General features: G+C 45.8%; 1 long non-coding RNA gene across 1 annotated transcript in view; it reads left to right on the top strand.

Annotated features, from left to right (window-relative positions):
- Positions 1–724: 724 nt before the first annotated feature.
- Positions 725–20959, top strand: part of LOC118776277 — a 37189-nt gene continuing 16954 nt past the window's right edge. Inside the window, exon 1 of the long non-coding RNA XR_005004917.1 lies at positions 725–1376. This is a non-coding gene — a long non-coding RNA (uncharacterized LOC118776277). The remainder of the gene's footprint in view (positions 1377–20959) is intronic.

Below are 20959 nucleotides of genomic sequence, written 5' to 3'. Positions count from 1 at the left end.
TGAAAGGAAGTCATTTGCACCTTCGTTTCTTTATGGAGTTTCTTATTACTTTCGTAATATTTGGGGATGCACAATGCATCCAAAAGTGTGAGGACTGATGTTATTGTAAAAAGCAGAACATGCTTTCACCACGTTGTCACTGTTATTGTTGTTTAGTGATTGTTTGAAAAATCTCATGGAATGCACACTGATGTGACAACTATTAATCCCTGAACTAAAAACCTTATGCAATTTGCATGATGGCTCTACTTACAGGGTGTAAGTCAACTGCAAGCTGTGTCATGTTTGGGTTTTTTAATTCATATTTCATATAACTCTGTCAGCGTTATACAGTTAGGAGTTTTGTCTGTTTTGTCTGTGAACACGCCAAATGAAATAGATTAAACAGTTGTACTGCCAAAGTTATGCGTTGATATATCCCACTGCACTTCTGAACAGTGTTAATGGTATGTAATACCATGAGTAATTCGTGAAAATTAATTTCACGAATTACTCAGACGCCCCAGTGATCTAATGTCTTCAAGAATGGAAGCTTGAGTCAAAACAAATCGAAAGTCATGATTTATGTAGTACAAAATTTGCTCAAGAAAGCCACGAACCAGTGCGCTCAGAAATAGCACCGTGCGCGGTTACCCTGCGATAGCAATCTTTCACCAGTAGACGGCGCGATTTGTCTGGCCTAGGTCGTGCGAGAAGAGCAGGATCTAAATAGTAATGTCTCGTAATGTCGTATGCGGAGTGGGCATGGTTTGCGAGACGACTAACTTCATGTTTTGGATAGCGAGAACCCTCCCACCTTTATCCTCTACATAGCTTACTGCCAGAAGAAGAAAAGAAACTGCTGTCACTGGGCTTTGTTATTTACGAAAGGGACAGAAGACTGACGAACAATCTGTGTGGATCTCTCACTGTACAGAACGGGAACAGTGAAGTCAAGGACGTCGCAAGCAAGCTACTACTACATGGCTTTTCCTCTGCTACTGCACAACTTGACAACCCTCTGCTTCGGTTCGGATCCATAAAATGTGCAAGGCTAAACGACATTTCATGCATTGTAGATAAAGGCGGACAGTCCAGTACACAGACAGTCCGATAGAGACCAAAGCTTACTTTATTATTAGCTGTACTACACTTTCCTTCACAAATGCTTGTTTCTTTTGAAACGTCCAGCAACTGAAACGGCGCTGAAACAACGGAAGGGGAACTGGGCATGATTTATTGCTAATATTTGATATCTGCCTTGCTTGCCACATTGATATCTAATGTGAGTGCCATTGATACACTAGCTGCATCCTAATTTCAGTGTGCGTGGATAACAGGATTACAACTCAATTGTGACGAAAATTAAACAAGAGGCAGATGAACTTTGATTTGCGGTGAGTATAAGTTTCTGACGCATATCTAGTCGGGTATCTAGCTATGTGGTGAATATTGCTGTCCATGATGACCATGCTGCGATGTTGCTAGGAAACTGACTTGATGTAGCTAGCCGAGGCGATGGGTTTACTCCGGGTCAACATGTAAGCTTCATTCCAAAAATGAAATCACACATTTTTGTTTATTAGTGGCTGATTCTGTTGTACCGTTTTATGCATAGGATGGAAATGCACCGATTCACTCTCGTGCCATCAACCCCCTTGTATCTATTATAGTCACGGTGTCACATGAGTTTATTTTCATGTTTATTATTATTTTTTTTTTTTTACCATTGACATGGCTGCACTACGTATTGTCTGCGTTACTTGGCTTTATTGGATTGCCTCTAATACTAGGTTATCCTCACGTCCGTCAAGTCATCACTACTGTACCCGACAGACGGCTATGAATACGCAGTTGTGTTATTTGTGGCACGCACGGTTCGGCGGTTAAAAAACCTGTATCATTTAGCGAACTCCCAGGACTTGTCTAGAATTGTCTGCTAGCTATCAGAAATATTACATTGTTCAGTTATAATTAGCGTCGCCTCCTGTTAGTTTTTGTGGAATGAATAAGAGTTACTTGATATTGTATAGAGAGATAATGATAGCGTGTTCGTGAGGCACCAGCTTGGCCGGGTATTTGAAGGTTATGCTTTCGGCTGTGTACCATTTTGCAGAGAGATAGTATAACGTAGACTTGCTTCACTCAAATTGATAGTTTTTGGTGTTCTGGGTTGACTTTCATTTAGCCAGACCTGTTTTATTGTTGGCCTGTTTCACTGAGTGCGAAATGTTGATCCAAGAGCAGATCATTGTTCTGCCTTATAAATATCAGTGAATTATAGTCAGACAGTGAGGGTTATGGTGTGCAACATGGTCTCATTGTGTAGCGTTGAGAAGTGTTAAAGTTTAATTAGGGTGCATTGTGCCGTATAATGTTTGTGTTTTCTCCTCCAAGCTTTCCATGATAGGCGTAATGAATTTTGTGTTATTGTCTTGGCATTTGCTCAGATTCTGCTGTTACTTAAATACCCAAAACAGAATGCAGTTGTTTTCTCAGCATTTTCAAAGGAACCACACCTGGATGTTACAAAATATTGAATAACACAGCATTTAAAGCTGGTAGACACAGGGATGCCATGTTATTTTGTGCTCATACAAAATAAAACTTGTAGATTTGAGCCATTGAAATTGGGTTATTAGAAGTTAGTGTACAGTTTCATCATTAGGAGTCAGTGTACTGTGGACAATATGTGCATTCCTGTTTATGGGAGAAATGAGACCTTCAGTGACTTTAAGGTGAGTTTTTATCCACAGAGGTCCATAGTGCTTCTGTGGGGTGACCTGAAAGACCCCGCCTTGTACCTGCACAGATGGCCTGATTGCAGAATTTTTTTTTCAGGACCCCCCCTTCCCCCTTCCAACTCTGCACAGTCTCTTTTGGAGTTTTATTCAGTGGTCTCAAGTCTTTGTTGGTCTTGGTCTTGATCAGCGCTTTGATTATGGCAATGCAAAATGAGATGGCATCCTTTTATGTACATGTACGAGGAAATTGAGGCTGGGAGACAGATGCCAGCTGAGTCTGACGGCGTTTTCACATATCTGACTGACGCCATGGGAGCATTATGGCGTGCAGCACAGTGAGAAGGATATTAGGCTAATTAGCCAGCTGAGAAGTTGGACAGGGTGCAAAAATGGCATTGGTGTAAGGAGGTGTTCTGTGGCATGGAGCATGGAGTTATCCTTTGCTCTCCTGTAATGTGTCAGGTTAGTGATAACTTGGGTCAGGCATCACAAAAGACATTACTGTACCAATATGAACAGTGCTTATCTCAGCACCACTTGCGGTATCTGTGTCATTTACCTCCATTTGTTAGCATGAAACTACCTTTGCACTGAATTTGCCAAATTTTGTGTTCACACGTGGTGTGTGTAACATGAACAGCCCTTTTCCTCAAGGCTCACAGGACGTGGGGTGGTTTGTACATTAAAATCCACTCCTGTTGAAGAGATCTCTGTGATTTTGTGATGGTTCTGTTCGTTTCTGAAGGCAGTTCTGGGTGCCGCATTGGGGAGGCTGGTTCTGCCCCTGCGCAATGCAGCTGGCCTGTGTGACTCATCCACCTGTGAGCACTCGATGGCCAGTACTACCCATCAGAAGCAGCAGCCTGCCTGATAAGTGTCAGCACGGCTTTGCTTGCACCAGAAGGAATCATGCCTTGGAGTAACCCGGCCAGCATCCCTGCGGGGCCGCCACTTTGCCCCCCTCTGCCTCTAGCTGGGTAAAGGGCAGGCACACTCTCAAGTTGAACTGAGGATGGTGGGCTCACTCGTTAGCTGATGACACACAGGAGAGGTAATTCGTATTCCAGGGATATGAAGCTTTGATGAAACTGGTCTACTCCTTCAGGGAGCTTTACTGGGCCTCTCATTCCTTCAGCACAAAGGCATCCAGGAGTAACTCCTGCTCCCCTTACCCGGCCTGAAATACACATGAATAGATTCATCAGCGGTCAAAGTGCTTGTGACACAGTGCTCCTCCTAGACATGTGAACACCACTTTCCATTGATAGCTTCATTCCTGTTGTTGTAAAGCAGATTGTATTACTCTGACCCTTTATCAGGACAAAGATTGTGTGTGTGTGTGTGTGTGTGTGTGTGCATATATGTATACATTTGTGTGTGAATATGTGGAGGGTGGTGAAACAAGAAAAAGAAAAGCTGCTCTTTCTTTGACTGCCATCCTAAATGATTAGGTTTGCCCTTAATTAATCCTGTTATGAAGCAGCCATTGCAGAAAGAATGAGTCACAATATTGATTGCCCCCTACCCAGCGGAGGTTGTTAATAGCCACAGCAACTCTGTTGTGGGCAGGAGGCTTTGGGCAGTTTGTGTGTGTGGTGGGTTAGCAGACTGTTCAGGTCGTAGATACTGTCTCGAGATCATCTTCGTCTCGTGAGACGGCACCAACTCAGTCATGTGACACACTAACACCAGCCAGAAAGAACAAAAAAAAAAAAACAGAAAAAAAGACCAGGGGACATGCCATTTTTGTATTAAGGATTCCTTTGGACAGTGTGTGCAACCGTGGCACTGTTTTTATTTTTAGTATGTAGTAAACAGAGGAATTCCTGCTCCCCAAACATGGCAACTGACTGACCCGTGTGGAGCTTTCATACTGAGCTACCCTTCTCATAAATGCACACATTCAGGTTCCTGACATTACCCATACGGCTGTTTCATAAATGCACTTTCTGTGATGTGTATGTAGCGCTCAACTACTATGTGGGTATTACCGTTGTGGCAAGGGAGGGGGAACGTGTTAATTTCAGTGATCATTCCAATGCAGAGCAGTTCAGAAAACATGTTTAACTACAGCCAAAGATCAACTGATTGGTCCCTAAAACCTTACTGCGAGCCCCCCCCCAGCTTGAACAGATTTTTGTGGGAGGCTGAATTCAAGACAAGACTTGCTGCCTATGACAGATTGTTTGCATTTCATGTTGTACAGTGAGTTGATGGTTTCTCTGCCTATGTTTATCCCCTGCATAGAAACACTTGAAATTTTTAGATTCTGGGGAAGTCTGATTCTCTGATGCACTCTCTCTCTCAGGTCTTATGAATGCAGGAGAAGTAGGCAGCCATATAAGCCCACAGAATGCAGTAAATGAGTGTAACAGCAAGCTTTTGAGTCCTGGAGATGAATGTATTGAGCAAGTTCCTGGAATGCATGGTGATGTTGGGTGTGTTTTACAGAGAGGCTGTGTGGGTGTGCCTTGGCGTCTCAAAGCCTAAGGCACGTTGTGCCTGGGAGGAAATAAGTATGATGGATCATTGTTCATATCTGTTGACCCAAATCAATATCTTTGGTCATCACTGATTGGTTGGATGAAGGATGAAGGATGCCAGATTGATGAGTTGTAGTCTGAAGGTAGCTTATTGGCTTTCCTGTTGGGTGGTTCTGGTATAGTTAGAGTTAAGCCAGAGGTGGACTGGGGTAACTGTTCTTGGAGGAATTCTGGTAGGCATATTTAAGGGGTGAGAAAGAAGTATGAATTTGATGCGAGTTACGCATGGAGAAGGTGAAATGCAGAAGCTATGAATTATTATGTAATGTACCACGGTAATCCTATATGCAGTGCATTCTGAAAAAGCCACCTCCCAGTGGTTTTGGGTGCTATTTTTCCCAGCTCACCAGATGCCCTGCATGGCAGGACTGGTTTTTCCATTGGAGTGTGTAAGGACAGAAAATAACAGCATGCTCCTGCAAGGTGTGGCTCTCTCCTTCATAGCAGATATGTTCTTGAAGTATTGTTCAAATTCCTTGACATTCCTTGTGCAGTCTGAAATGGTTAAACCAGAAAGCAGCTCACCTTTGGATTTCCTTTGGTGGTGGTGGTGGTGGTGGTGGTGGTGGTGGTGTGTGTGTGTGTGTGTGCGTGTGTGTATGGGGGCAGGGGGGGGGGGGGTGGGGGCTTTTTCCTAAAACTCCTCATTTGATGTAAAGCGCTCCCTTAAGCCTCAAGCTAAGAAACATTGTAAATGATAAAATCTGTGGGAAATTCAAACTAGAGCCGTGGAGCAGGAAGAAATTAAAGCATCGCCCTATTTGCACTCCTCTGAAAACATAGTGTATAACCATGTGATTGTCATAAACGCATAAATATATAAATAAAGTTTAGAACAATTATGCTTTCTCCAAACAGTGAATATTGTGGGAAAAATATGTTTAAATGTTCCTCAGCATTGATGTAGTTTTAGAAAACTGATTTTTTTTGTATTTCTTATCAGAGCTGATGGCTTACGTTGTGACTGTGTGAAACCTTAGAGTGAAGAGGGGTTTTCCATGTTGACATTTACTCCGGGAAGAACTCAGCTTGGACCAGGACCAGTCTCTCTTAGCTCACTTTCCAGTGTCATACTGGTCATTGTGAAATTGTGGAATGAGAGATTGTGATGTCTTGGTTTGCAAATCCTGGTACACACCTGCCATGAGTAAACAGCGTGTCTAATAAATGTCTTTACTTTTCCAAATATTGTGCAACTGCATCTGAAACATTACAGTATGGCGAGGAGATACACTTATTTTGATGACTGCCACTTTTGCTACACATAACAAAAAGTCCTGTTTTAATAAATTATTTGATAGACCGCATCAGAATGCACAGAGCTTCTTTTGCGTTTGCATGGGTGGAGATGCTAGTTTAAGCTGCTATCCTGTAGGCATGCTGCTAAGGGATCTACTGATGGTTACCTAAGCTAGAAGCACGGAGAGGTTAAAATCAGAGAAGGGGGCTGGGTGCATTCTTATGCAGTTGGGGAAACCCGAGCATTGAGCATTAACACCTTTCAATAGTCAACCAGGGGATTTAAACACTTTTAAAATGAACTTGTTACACTCAAATGCTATTACGTGCAACTTCATTGCTGCCAACTTAACTAGAATTAATTAAATGAACTGGAATTTGAGTATGGCAGCAGTAATCAGGAAAGACGAATCACCCCTCAGAAGTGTGTGCTAAATGGTGTTGACCAGGAGAAGGATAATCCATTCGTCTTCTTGTATATTTTTCTTTAGTTTTCATGCTAGCTGCAACTCAGACAATCTGTGAATAGCATGCTGCTGAGTTCCACATGTGAGAATTTGAATGGCACCAAGTTGGTACAGTGTATGCTACCTATACAATTTAACACAGCCAGGTAAAGGGCAGCACAAGAGGCTGTATTCTCTCCCTCTCTCCTGCGCTTGGTCATTTGTCTTGAGCCCTCCTCACCTGTTTCCACACCTACTGCACTACCAAGGGTGTCAGCCTCAGGGGGACGAGGTAGCCCTCTACCCTTCTGTCACAGCACCAATGAGGAAAGAGGGTGGAGTCTGAGCCCCTGGCACTCATAGGAAGAGATGATGCTGACACCCTCTCCCAGGGCAGTTCCCCCTTGTAACCACATTCCATGGCTCTGTTCACTGCAGTGTCAGTGTTTTTCAGTTATGAGGTCCGATTCCTTTGAAGGGTGTTGCAACATCCGCCCTGTTGTCAAAGATTTTTTTTCACGTAGTCAACCATTAGCAGACACCTGTAGCTCCTGCGCATTGAGTTGAGTGCATTTCTTTAACAAGTTTTGAACCACGGCACCACTAGACACACTGGTGGCGGCTCCGTGATGGACATTTAAAGAAGACTTCATTCAGTGTGCCTTTGAGACCTGTCTCCTTTTCCCAAGGTTGGCTTTGGCACAGGATGTCCAAGAAAACAGTTAGGGGGCCTGCGATTGAAATATGCGTTGAACTTTGCAGAGCAGACCTTCTCCAGTACCACGAGCCACAGTGCGGGGGCTCGCCCCACATCCCAGGCGGTGCACGGGTAGCTGCCGCGTGCGAGCAAACTTAATTAATTGTGAGTGGAGATTTATAGCCCTGGGCTTATGTAATATGAAGGGCTTTCAGACCTAATGGCCCCTAATTGTGATATATGGAGGCCCTATCGGGTGCTGGACAGCCTCATATTCATATCCATTTGTGGAGATGATGCTGGTTTGTTTGCTTTGGTTTTTTTCCGTACCCTACCATTATTCGAGCTGCGGTGGAAGGCCACATGTCCTTTCGTGGGTGGAATTTTTTTTCAGCTAGTGTGTTGTAATCGTTGCCTGTCATACCTAAATCTGTTTCCTCCTAACATACTCAAGTCTTCCTTTAGCATACCTGTCTGCTTTTGAGCAACGCATGTGTATGGTACACTTAAGTTTACCGCAGACTTAGTTCTCAAGTTCTCAATTTTCGTATCGGTAATAAGCCCTCCTGTACCTCTGACGATGCAGAAGGAAGTCTTCCTTACAAGCAATTCCTCTTCCCGCAACAGTGCACTGACTTACATTGCCCGTCATTACTATGGCAGTTCACAAATGGTATAGCACAGTCATCTTATTCCTAAGTGTTCTTCCCAGTGTTTCCAGAGCTTCCAGCAAGTGAAGGAAATCTAGCACTTCTGTTTAGTGAAGTGGAATGGATTGAATATGTGTGCTTAAAAAGCAATGGAGGTCAGTACGGGCGCACACAGTCTGGATGTACAACGGTGCCAGCTCTTCCCACAGGCAGGGATCCGTGCTTCCTGTCTTCACCCTTATCTCATTCCAGTCAGAGCCATGGCAGCACGTCACAGCTTCCACCTTCTTAGCTGGCAGGAAGGGAGGTGACGCGTTGCCTTTCCTCATCTCCTCAGCCACCCCCCCCCCCCCCCCCCCCCAGGCGGCAGAACACTGTCGTCTGTGCAAAGGCACGTTCTTAATGGAACGTCCTTAATTACGTTTTTAATGGCGGCGTGGCTGAGTCGTGACCCTTCACGCTTGGCGGTAATGAACAGAGTCCAAGCCCTGGCGTGAGCACCACAGAGAGGCGTCTGACAGGCCTCAGTCAGATAGGATCGATCCTGCAGCCTCCTGCCCCAGTGGAAACTCCACAGGGTCAAACACAGAGCACGACGTAATGCTTGTGGGTTTCTCAGGTAGACAACCTCTGTGGCTATAGTTACACAGTAACGGTCACTGTGTTTCCTGGCTTTCAGCCATTTGGTGACGTGTGTTTGTGTGTGTGTGTTTGTGGTAGGGTCTATTCTGCCTGGCAATGGAAATGAAACCCAAGAGGGCAAGTCTTCTGGTCAAAAAAATCCTGCCCTATTACTGGCTGGGCCAAAATTGCCTCACTCTCTCTTTTTCCCAAGGTCTGATTGCGGTTTCTGAATGGGAGGGACAGAGCGAACACAGGATTCATGGGAGGGTCGTGCACACTCCAGTGTCCTGCTCCCACCCAATCTAGCACGTGGATGCCGCTTGCACCTCTCCCCTTTCTGCCCCGCACATCTCACTGTGCCTCTGACAGCCTGCTGACTGAAAGCAGGCCTCAGGTTTTGAACACCCCCGCTCAGAGATGACAAACAGGAAGGCACTTAAAAATATGCAAGAGCCCTCTTTTTCCACTGCACGAACCCTCTTTTTTTTCCGCTGTCAGAAAGAAACACTTTTTGTGCTGCGCTGTTAGCATATGCTCTGCCCTGCCTCTGAATCAGATGACATTTCAGGAAACGAGTCGGACTCGCCAAGTGACAACCGACTCACGCTTCCTGTCAGGTGTCAAAGAGGTTTTGCTTTGATGTGTTCCGTGTCAACAGCGGTGACATTTGGGGTCATGAGCTATCTGAGCAACAGTGCGAGCTGTGAGCCGTTATTTGACTCTCCGAAACACTGCATAGGTGAAGTGTAGTGCGGATTGCAGGCTTGGCCACACATGACGTTAGCTGGGCTAAGTGACCCCCGCGGGCAGGGGCACGACATGCAGATGTTGCATAAGTCACTCCAGATGTTTGCACTGTGCTGTTTGCGCAGTGGTGTGTTGAAATTTTCTCAGCAGCTTGAGTTTGTACCGGCTCCATATCAAGGAGACATGCATATTAATCATATTAATCTTGGAAGATTGAGAGTATGCATAAGAGATAAGTTGCATGGTTTGAATTTCAGTCAACAAAGACATCAAAACATCTCCGCAAATAAAAAAGAGGAAAAAAAAACAGGCAGTGGAATAAGGGGGTAGTGAGCCTTCCAGCAGAGAACAGGCAAAACTGCAGGAGAAGGAGTCGTGTCTTTGGGTGGTCAGCCGGAATACAAAGACACTGCGACGTTAGCGCAGCTCTAGGGTTTGGTGAGGTGTGAAGAGAAGCTGCTATTTGTCTGTAACCGGTAGACCTTTGACTGTGGAGGGCTCTTGCCTCTGTGCGGAAGTGAGGAAATTATGAAGCGAGGCAGGGAGCGGGAGACTTCCCCAAGCTGGTGATGCAGCGCTGCAGATGAGTACAGCTTAAGAAGCCAGGCCCTGGGGGGGCAAGGCTTTCACGTCATTCACTGATGGAGACCCGGCCCGGTGTGCTCAGCAATGCAGTACCCCACCCACCCTTATGTGTTCAGTTATGTAACACACCGTCTTGCCTCATGTGTTCAGTAATCTAATATCTACTCTACCCTTGTGTGTTCAGTAATGCTATACCATGCCCATCCTCCTCTGTTCAGTGCTGCCGTTCCCTGTCCACCCATAGGTGTTCAGTAATATAACAGTACAAACAGACACAAGCCATCAAAACTGATTTTCGTGTACCAATGCATTGATTGTAACTTGTATGGCATTGCAGTTATGTAGTTCACAGATGTTTTTGAAGGCAGTCAAATGTATGTGTTTGTTCTTCTAATTGTTGCTATTAATTTGTGTTTAAATTTCAAGCTTATGTGGGTCGGTTGATAAACTCTGAGGGACAACGCAGACCCCACCTCCAGCTGAGAAGTGGCCACCCTGCCAGTTGGCACGGCTCCCCCTCTGGGCCGGAGGTGGTGGAGCTGGCAGCAGTGAGCCGTCTCCCTCCTTAACAAACCGCGTCTTGTGTGTCGAGTTTTTCCCATGGTGGTGTGACTGTAACTGAGCCACGTGCTCTGGAGACAACCCATCTCAATCACCACAGCCCATTAATAACTAACACTGTGTGTGTGTGTGCGCGCACACGGGCGCATGCGTGTGTGTGTGTGTATGTCTGGGTGTGCATGCGTAAGCACTAGAAGAGTTAAGCAGACCTTGACTATCGTACTGCAACACAAGTAAGCCTTAAAAATGTGTGTGGTGGAAAGTGTTTTGTACTGTAGGTGGAGTCAACCCCCCTCCCCCCCAGCTCAGAGTCATGTGCACTCCACCTTCCTGTGGGTAACAGGTAAAAGCTTTTTTGTCCATCCATTCCACACGTTTCCAGAAGGCAATTACAATTAGCTTAACTGGCAGATCAGCTGCAGTCAATTTGAGTTATGGCAGTGCTAATTGAAGTGCTTGTTAGCTGAGAAAGCTGCAAGATCTGTCTTTTCAAGCCCCTAGGAAAAGTACAGACTCCCAGTGACTTCCCTCTGAGCAGCCATCATTTTGGCCACAATTGGAAGAGCAAGAATGTGAGGTGATGTTGTTCTGTTACTGCTTAGGGAAGCCCTCGCGGTCGCTCACTCAGGTATGTGCTGTTTGTGCAGCAGGACAGAACTGTACTGGGATGACTGCAGGGAAGGGTGAAAGCAGGTCTACCTCTGTCCATCCACTCCAAATACCCAGCCTTAGCTTCCCATGTATGTCCATGGCCGGCGAGCCATAGATGGTAATGATGAATAATGGAAAACCACGATTATTAATGATATCGTCACTTTTTCCATCTCTGATATGTTCCAGCCCCTGAGAGAGTCATTTGCGACTGCTCTGTGTACTTCAACGTGACATCTCATTCATAAGTATGGGTCTTCGGAAAAAGTGCATCCTGATGGTGCTTGCCGCTGTTGGCGTCGTTCAAACGTGAGCGCCGGGGCGGAACAACGTGTCCTTCCTCTCCGGCCCCCGCGGTTATACTCTGGCCTTCTAGCTGTCACCTCCGCTGCACAGAACAGGTGATGTAAATGCCAGCTCTGATGACAGAGCTGTGAGGGAACAACCTGTCCATGGGCGTCCCTAATGAGCCGGCCAGTTAATGTCAGATGTCTTAAATGGCTGCTCGACGCAGCTCTGAAAAGCTAGTGGGTCTCACTTCTTCTTTTTAAGGATTTAAGGCCTATGTTAGGAATATTTTGCTTCAGTAAATATTTTGCTTCAGTAAATACTTAAGTAAATAAAGGAAGTGAATTGTTAAGATATGGCTGGTTCACAGCTGGTGGAGAAAACAGCTGGTATTTGGCCAAATGGATATATTACCAGTTTGAAGTCGGTGAAAGTCCACTGTGTTACAATGCAGTAGTGTAGCGTAGTGGTGAGGAACAGTTTGCTAGTTTGATTCCTTGGTGGTGCACTACCATTGTTGGGTAAGGTACATAAATGACTTGAACTGCCTCAGTAAATATTCAGTTTTATAAATGAATAACATGAAAAAAATGTGAACCGTGTACGTTAATCTAGTTAAGCAAATGTGAAGTAATGTTTGTGTCCTTTGGCCAGTAGTTTAAACAATTTGCTGAGGTCTTGAATATGTGAACAAATTATTGCACAATGTTTATTCATGATCAAAATGGTCGAAGATGTTTTCTTAGTGGTGGCTGGTGGAGCCCAAAGAGAGAGAGCAGGTTGAGAGGTGAGCCATGCTCTAAGGGTCTGGTCTCCATCACAGTGTCCTGCGTCTCAGCAGAGCTGGCAGGGCAGAGGCCGTGAGCTTGGTGACAAGAGGGGAAGTGCATGGTTATTAAGTGAGAAAAATGCGCTCAGTCCATTCCAAAGGAGGAAAAAATCAAATTCTTAGGCAAACCCTGCAGAGGTACTGTTAACAAATCCAGTCAGAGGTTGCCGTACTTTGTGCTGAATGAGTTATGCTTGTGCTCCCCTTCTGAATGGAAAAGATCGTGTTTTTATGTATGTGCGTATGCACGCGCATGACCAGCGCGTGTGTGTGCCTGTGCATGTCTGTCTCTCCTCGGCCCAGCTGTTGAGGCCACATCCTTTGCTGTGTGAGCTGTGACTCACAGGGATCAGGTAAAATAAAAGTGACAGCACTGCCTTCCCTTACTTTTACAGCTCCCTCGCTCTTTCCACCGGCTGCTGATGCCCGGCTTCTCAAACTGCTAAAAATAGTACTTTTTTGCCAGGCTCCCCCCCCCCCCCCCGCCCCGTCTTTTGTCTTTTTTGCCATAGGTGTGTATAGCTGTCTCAAGTCTCTACAGACTGCCCCCCCCATTGCGCCTAATGTCAGGGCCAGTCATCCAAAACCTCCCGTCACCATTTGGAAGGGCGGTGGGGGTGTGGCAGGGAGCAGCTACCTGTGGGGGTAAGTGTGACATAGGCTGTCATATTGAGACCGCTTGCTATTGGACCCCCCCTTTGACACTCTAATGTTGCAGAATGCTGTTCTTTGCAGTTCAGTCTCTGCTGTGTTTCAGGGCTATGATGTTGTTTCCACTGAGACTCATGGAAATGTACTGATCTAATTTCCTCACATGCCATGCCATCCCTGCACCAGCTTATCTCCGGCCTTGTCATTAGTTAGTGGCGCGCTTGGTGCCTCTCCCCTCCCCTTTCACGAACACCCCCTGCTCATTTCGATTGGCTCACGATGAGGAGGGTGCTGTCAGCTCTTTCTCAGAGGAAGGACTCCAGGATAGGTCTCTGTGGCCTCTCTTACCAGTGATGCTGCCACGGAGCAGAGGTCCTCTCTGATGGAGCTGCACTTCACGCTGACTGAAAATCGAGCCGCGAAGACAGACGGGAGGCTCAAACCTCATGTCATCGCCAAACATAGCGCTCTATTCGGGGTATCGGAGCAGCCCGGGATAACGGCCGTGCCTTTGTAAAGAAAGCCAAGTAAAGCTCCAAAGTCCCATCAGACGTTGACAGTTCTTTCCCCTCCGGTCCTGAAAATAGCCCCTGACGCTCGGAGTCCGTGCCCCGGTGTCTTTTCCTCAGTGCCGACCTCTGTCATGTGCCCGCAGCGCTTTAGGCAGCGGGGTGTGGACAGTGACGCAGAGACTGCCCCTCCCTCCTCGCGGTGCAAGCGTACTGTCACTAATGAATGCACTCAGGAAATGGGAAGTTGCCCTTAATAGATGCTTAATCTTCGTAACAGACGGCCACGGGGAAAGGAGAGTGCCCACATTGATGCCGGGGGCCCACGGGCAACGCGGCGGTGCTCTTACCGTGAGAGGTTCCCGTATGTGTGTTTTTTTCCGGTGGCAGGGCTTTGGAGTCAGTCCAGGCGTTAATGGTATCGGGCGCCGGGGCACTCCTCTTTCTGCAGCTGTCTGCTGCCTTTGATCGTCTCTTTCTTGAGCACCGGCCGCACGTTTGGAACGCCCTCGCTGAACAATGCCGTGTTTTTGTTCGTTTCTGACACTGCTGTCACCTTACTGCTGGGACAGGGAGACTTTCCAGGTGCTCCTGTAATAGGCTTCCACTCAAATTGCAGAAATTGCATAGCATTTTTGGTCAGGTTGCTAAGGAAACAGGGAAAAAAAGTAGATAGTAGATACATTTTGTAAATCATATCTACATAGGTGTTTTTACATTTTCTTTACTCACCACTGTATCCACCATGATTTGGGACTTTTGTAGTCATCATTACATGGCAGTGTTGTGTGTTGAGGCTGCAAAAGAAAAAAATCCCACGCACCCGTTATTTATAATTGCTATTTATTTGCTGAACAGAGGCGTATTTCATAATGGTGGTTTAAGTGAGTAAGGATTAGCACAAGTTATCTGGTTTGAACTAACTCAATTGTTATTAGCTAGTTAACTCAGTTTTACGACCCCTGTTTCAGATTAATATGATAACACAAACTCAGGCTTATTAAATAAAGGTAGAAACATGTAAGGCAACAGATACCAATCACTGAAGGCAGGGAAGGGAAGGCCTGGAATAGCAATACACTGTAATATAATATTTGTGGCTAACAACCTCTGGGCACAACATGACAAAGTATGTGTGAGCAAAAATGCAATATCGGGGATTTAAACATTGTAGTGTGTGCTATGCTATCAAAATGTGATGGTATGATCAGTACAGTAGAGTAATCTAGCAGTTCATGCAAAATAACAGTTCCGCTTTTCAAACATGCTCCTCAAACTGCTCAGCTTAGAAAAAAATATGACTGTGAGCTGTGACAGTATCATGACAGAAAGTGACTCGTCTAGTGTCTGATATGCTTTGTTCTTGCAAATTGAAATATGTAGACAGCTGTCCTAACTAATCACTATGTTGTCCTCTGCTAATTTCAAATACAGTAAACATGATGTGTGAGTTTCTTGATAAAGAATAATGACGTGATTTTATACATACAGTATGTAAGTTGTGAGCTGTGTAGTATGTTTAAAATCGGTCCTAATGGTCTGGCTAGACATGCTTCTTTTTTTGAAACTCAGAAAGCCAGCCCTTTGAAAATACCTACAGAAGCTGACTGGCTCTGCGAAATACCCCTTAGATATACCCTTGTCCAGAGTGAATACTGCTGCTTCCATTTTGCATATTCTCTGTTTATGCAGCCTGATATTTACTGAAGCAACTCAGGCAGCACTGTGTTCAATGTTTTCAACAGTGCTGCCTCACTTGGGAATCAAACCTGCAATGTTCTGGTTACAAGTCATGATCTCTGTCAATATTACTCATAGTACATAGTGTAACAAATTTAATGTTGACACTTTGATTCTATTGAGCAAGTGTAGGCCTACTTTTTTGCTTGCTGGAAATCTCCTAACCAGGCCTGCTGACAGCATCATTAGCAACCCAGCAAGCTATTTTCAAACGAAGTAACCCTGTCCTGTAGCTAACCACTGTTTAAATTAGCTCGCCAAATTTCTAATTGCATCAAGCATGCTAACAGCATTAGGACAGCTGCAGATACCTAGGTAGTTAGCTGTGCCTGTTTTTCAACTTTTTCAAAGTGCAGCTTTGTTAAGGCCCTAAGGTTGCAGCTACTCCACCTTGGTCGGCTTGATGTATAAATTTTTTATACGCAAAGATTGGGGTTATGGACCAAGCCGAAATGGAAACCACCACTCTGTGTTGTCAGTTTCTGTCTCGGACACCCACTTGGCCCACCTGTACTTCTCCCATGCAGTCTCAGCTATTAAAGTCTGGCCATTAAAGTCACATGCATACAGGTGAAGTTAATGTTTTGCTCACGTTTGTACCTGGGAGGTGTCACTCCTGGTTAATGTCGTATGGTGTTATGGATAGAGAGAGTACCATAATGTTTTACTGTCTCAAGGCTGAGCTACACTGAGATGGTACATGCTGTGCAGCTCTTCAGCACCCATCCTCCCATGTCCCTGGCCATCGTTGTGCTTTTACTGTCTGAAGTGAGGCCCCACAGGTGTGTCCCTATTGGTGGCTGTCACCAGAGGTTATCAAGACAGAGAGCACATCCTCACATCTGGGGCTCTGGGACTCAGGCTTCAGAGTGTTGTGAGCAAAGCACTGTCTGTGGTGTGGAACAGTGTGTATGCGCACGATGTGTGTTTAGCTTCCATTCCATTTGCATGGACTCCTGTCTGCAGTGTTTTTTTTTCCCCCAGGGGCGTTGTGGGGATTCATTTGTATACCCAGCATGCTAAGGTGCCTCATTTGTAAGTCACCTCTGTGCTCCTTCAGACACGATACCCTACACCTCCAGATTCAATCCGTGTCATCACCCTCCATTATTTCTCACTTTGTAGTTGCTCAAACTCCAGGCCTCCTCATCCACTTTTGCTTTCTCTCTTGCAGTCAGCTTTGGGCACCTCTATGGCATGCACTATAATTCAAGAATAAGGCTACACTAAGTAAGCAAATGCATACAGTGGCCAAAGTCCTTTGTTTTCCCTTTAAACAGAGGGAAATCTTTTAGATCTTATCCTTAGATCTAACACCACAGACACGGGGTGAAAAAATAACCATTTCTCCTTGTTATATGAGTTGCAGTGTGCTCTGTTGTGAGAGACGCCGAGCATCAACTGAACAGTGCTGTACTCACACTGATAGCTTCCTGTGGTTACAGACTTTATCAGCCACCAAACACTAATGTTGCCCCAGACTCCTGTACACTGTTGAGAGTGCAAGGTGGAAGGATTTCACTGTGTTGCATTGACCAATACCACACACTCCTACACAGTGAGAGCATGAGGCTACCACAAATGATCCTGTCCTTCTGACCAATAGGAAATGTGGCAACCTGCCGAAGGTCAAAGCACTGTACAGGTTTATTACCTGAACCTGTGGGATAAGCACTCATCTTGCAATCTCAAAAAAAAAAAACTGATTCTCAAGCAAAGAGCACACTGACTCTGCATCTTTGGCTGGCCTCCTGCACAGTTGCATATCATATATCATTTCAGGTGTGCCCCGTTTAACATTAGCCAATATTTCAAGCGAGTTTATGTCAAGGGAAACGACCTGAGAACAAGGAAGTGGTCATAAGAGAGAACACAAAGGGGGTGAGATCCGGCCTTGAGTGGCCTTGAACAACAAGTATGCACAAGGACCTGAGGGTAGGTTTATGGCCATGAAATACAAAGAGAGTTATCACCAGAGGAGAGACGGCAATATGACAGGTAAAGTTGCACTGTTGGGTGTCGTCATAGAGCAAAAATACCCTGTACCCAGCCCCCATTCTGACAGGAATGAGGGAAAGGAATGGACAGAAGGTACTTTTGAGTGTCCTTTTGAGAGTTCATTATCATTGAAACCTGTGTGGATCACACCATTGAAACCTATGTAATCATGCCTTCCTTGGTGCTATACAGGGTATAGGTGTTAAAACTTGGTCTGGATCAGCTAGCTGTGCTGTGGAAGTTTTCTATGAGTGAATGCCTTCACATGCCTTCAGTTTCCAGCTTCCCAGCAGTTTAACATTGTGTGATGAAAATAACCAGTGCCAAAATGTCCCAGAGGCCAAGGCCTGGGCTAGAATGCCCCTCTGAGCTTTTAAGTGTTTTTTGCTCTCACTGCTAATGCCACAGGGGACCCCTGTTCCCAAAACGGTGTGCTGGAGGAGAACAAAATAAAAAAAAATATACACTGTCAGACTGATGTAGATTAGGCAGTGAGAGAGGAGAGAGTGAAGCTTGAAAATGCCCTTTTATGGTAGAGCAGGAGGCCGATGCTCTCTGGCCCACAAGACGGAGCAACTCAGCCTGCCACCCTGCCGAGCACGCTCCTGGAACCGTGACGACGCTGCTGTGCGTCTCTGCCTGCTGCCGGTACAGCGTCACGGGGCTCCCTGACAAGCAGACACAGTCCGGGCAGTGGCTAATCACGTCCATGTGATGTCCAGTTAGGAGGCAGCACTACCTCAACCCCCCCCCCCCCCAAACCTCCTCCCCTCCAATGAAGCGTGAGGAAATGTGATGAGTAATGACCAGAGTGATGCAAGGCTATCCCTCCGTGGAGCACACTGCTCGCTTTGTTAGGGTCCAATCTTCAAGTACAGACAAAACGAAGAGACCCGCCTACACGGTATAACTGTTATGCTAACATTAGTGCTATAAATAGTGCGGCAGATGCATGTTTAATTGTATTTGGCTGCATATTTGTCTTTTGGTGTTCTATTTCATAATAATGTAGTATAATATAATATAACATATAACAATATAATAATAAAGCTGGATATACCCATATAAGTTATATATGTTACTCACACTCTCTTTCTCTATATCTAATTAAAGGAAAAATATAAATGTATATATATGTATATATCGACAAACAGAGAGAGAGGGAGAGAGTGATGTGCTGTATGAGATGTGCTTTATGTGCTATGTATGTGTGTATGTAGTGCATAATATATTTATTGTAATCAGAAAAATTGTTGGCTGCTTTGCTGTTGTTTGGTAGGTTTTAAAATTCTCTCAAGAACATGATCCTTGAACGCTTCGTTTCCGGGCCCGTAGTTGGCCCATAGTTATTCCCCTTCTCCAATTACCACCACCACCACCTCTGAGGTATTGCCTGCATGCCTCTCTGTATGAGAGGTCAGGGTTAGGCAGTGGAAGGAATGCACCCCCTGACCTTTGATTAACCCAATTGGAAGAGTCTGCTCTTTCTCACTGCCCCAACTCGGGGATCATCACCGTGCCTTGTCTGTTTCCATGGCAACCTGGTGACGCATGAGCCTGCATGGCCAGCGAGTGAATGGCGATGGCGTTGTAGCAGGAAGGAACTGCCTCGTCACGCCGTTGAGCCTGAAGTGCACTGTAAGTCTGTGGATTTGAAAAGATCGATCTGTCTCGACTCCTATGCTTTGCATCACATTGCCTTCCAACTTGCAGGAAAAAAAAAGAGTGCGTCAGCTTTGCTCCTTTGCGTCACAGAGGGAGACCTCCTGGAGAATATAGCTGGAGGTCTTGTCTCCCAAGCAGACGTTTATGGATGGTGGCGCCCAAAGGATTTGTCAAAGACTGATGTCTATGTTGACCATGCTTGACAGTGAGTTTTTCTCTAAATTCTGTGGGATGGGAGCCAGGTATTTTTTTGCTCTGGGCCTTTGTGATACTTTTGCAGGTGACCGCTCTGTCTGAGCAAGAGAAGAGTCCTGACAGAACCGAGTGCAGTGATTTGGGAGATTGTGGTCCCAAGTATCTTCAGTGGCTGTCTGTGAAACCAGATGCATTGTGGGAAGGGCTGGGGCTGCGTTTCCTCTACATTCAAATGTGCTCTGCGGGACGCCTCTCGGAGTGCTGGTTTGGATGCTAATGCTTAGTGACAGGTGATCGGTGCCTGGTCCCGTACCGGCCTCCACTAAAGCCCGCAGTCAACAGGAACAGGAAGAGCCTGCCCCTTGTGGATGTCTGTTTGCTTTTTGCAGATAAATGTTTTCTGCATTCTGATAAGTGCCTTGACAGACAGCCCATGTAGTTCCAGTTTCTTTGTGTCCCGGGGGGGGGTCCAAAGCAAAGCCCTCATCTGCTGTCGCTCAGGCCCTGAAGGAGCACTCAGTCACTGTCTCTGTGTGTGGAGGCAGGACAGTGAGTGGCTCAGTGCACATCCTGCGTCACAACTCCATCCACTCCCCTGCCAAGGAAGTCATGGCACTACTGTAAATCCAATTTTATTTTATTCTCTCGCATTCAACATTTTACAGCACGTAAAATTGATTGTTAAAAGACAATGCAGTTGAAACAAGTCCAAAAAAACAACCTACCCTGAACATGAGTAATTTGATGGAAAGAGAACAAGAACAGAGGAAGAGCAAGCAATAACAACAGTGAAAAGATAAACCATCGATTGCATAATGGGCAATTACATTTGAATTTAAGTTCTAATGGAAAATGTGATTGCAGCCTCACACTGAATTGATGAAGTCAGGTGATCCAATCATTGTAATGAGTCCCACAAGATCTAATTCTGGTGTTATAATGCACGGCAGTTCAGAAACGTGTATTAAATAAGCCTATTTAGATCCAGTCTTAAGCAGTACATTGCAGTGCTGGTATGCCTACACCTGCAACTCAAAGAAATGCTTACTTGCCTCAAGCAAATGGCCACCGTCTGACTGTTGAGAGCCTTGAATTGGAGACTAGACCCCCAAACACGGTCCAAAGACCTGACTGCTGGGATGGTGCAGCACACCTGACTCTCGGAATTGCTGTTGCTGATCCAATGTACCGTGTTTACCTCGGGAGTCCTGCACCGCGCGTTTTAATAGCCCTGAGTGGCGGCACTCCGAGCTCAAATCTCCAGGGTGGCTGATTTATCACTGTAATTTAAAAAGGAACAACTACAGAGGCGCGCAGCCATCAGCTCTCTACTCTATAAATAAAATGCCCTCTCCTTGCCAGCGCTTCAAGGGCTGGCTCTGTCTCTCACCTCACTCCTCCTTTATTTATTTGTCATTTTTGATAAAGCCAGACCATTTCAGAGTCCTGTGCCTTTTTTTGCTTGAGAACTTGGTAATGGCCCGGGATCGATCCGAGCGCTGCTGGGATTCTCGTTGCCTCTCGGATTGCTGCTCGGCGTTCTTACAGAGGTGTAAAAAAACAGGGTTCGGGGTGGATGCAGGTTCCTATACAAGGCTGGCAATCAATGAGTCCTCCC

The sequence above is a fragment of the Megalops cyprinoides genome, chromosome 4 (assembly GCF_013368585.1).
Source record: "Megalops cyprinoides isolate fMegCyp1 chromosome 4, fMegCyp1.pri, whole genome shotgun sequence".
NCBI lineage: Eukaryota > Metazoa > Chordata > Actinopteri > Elopiformes > Megalopidae > Megalops > Megalops cyprinoides.
Note: the sequence above shows the minus strand (reverse complement) of the source record. Positions and strands in the feature narration are given on the sequence as shown.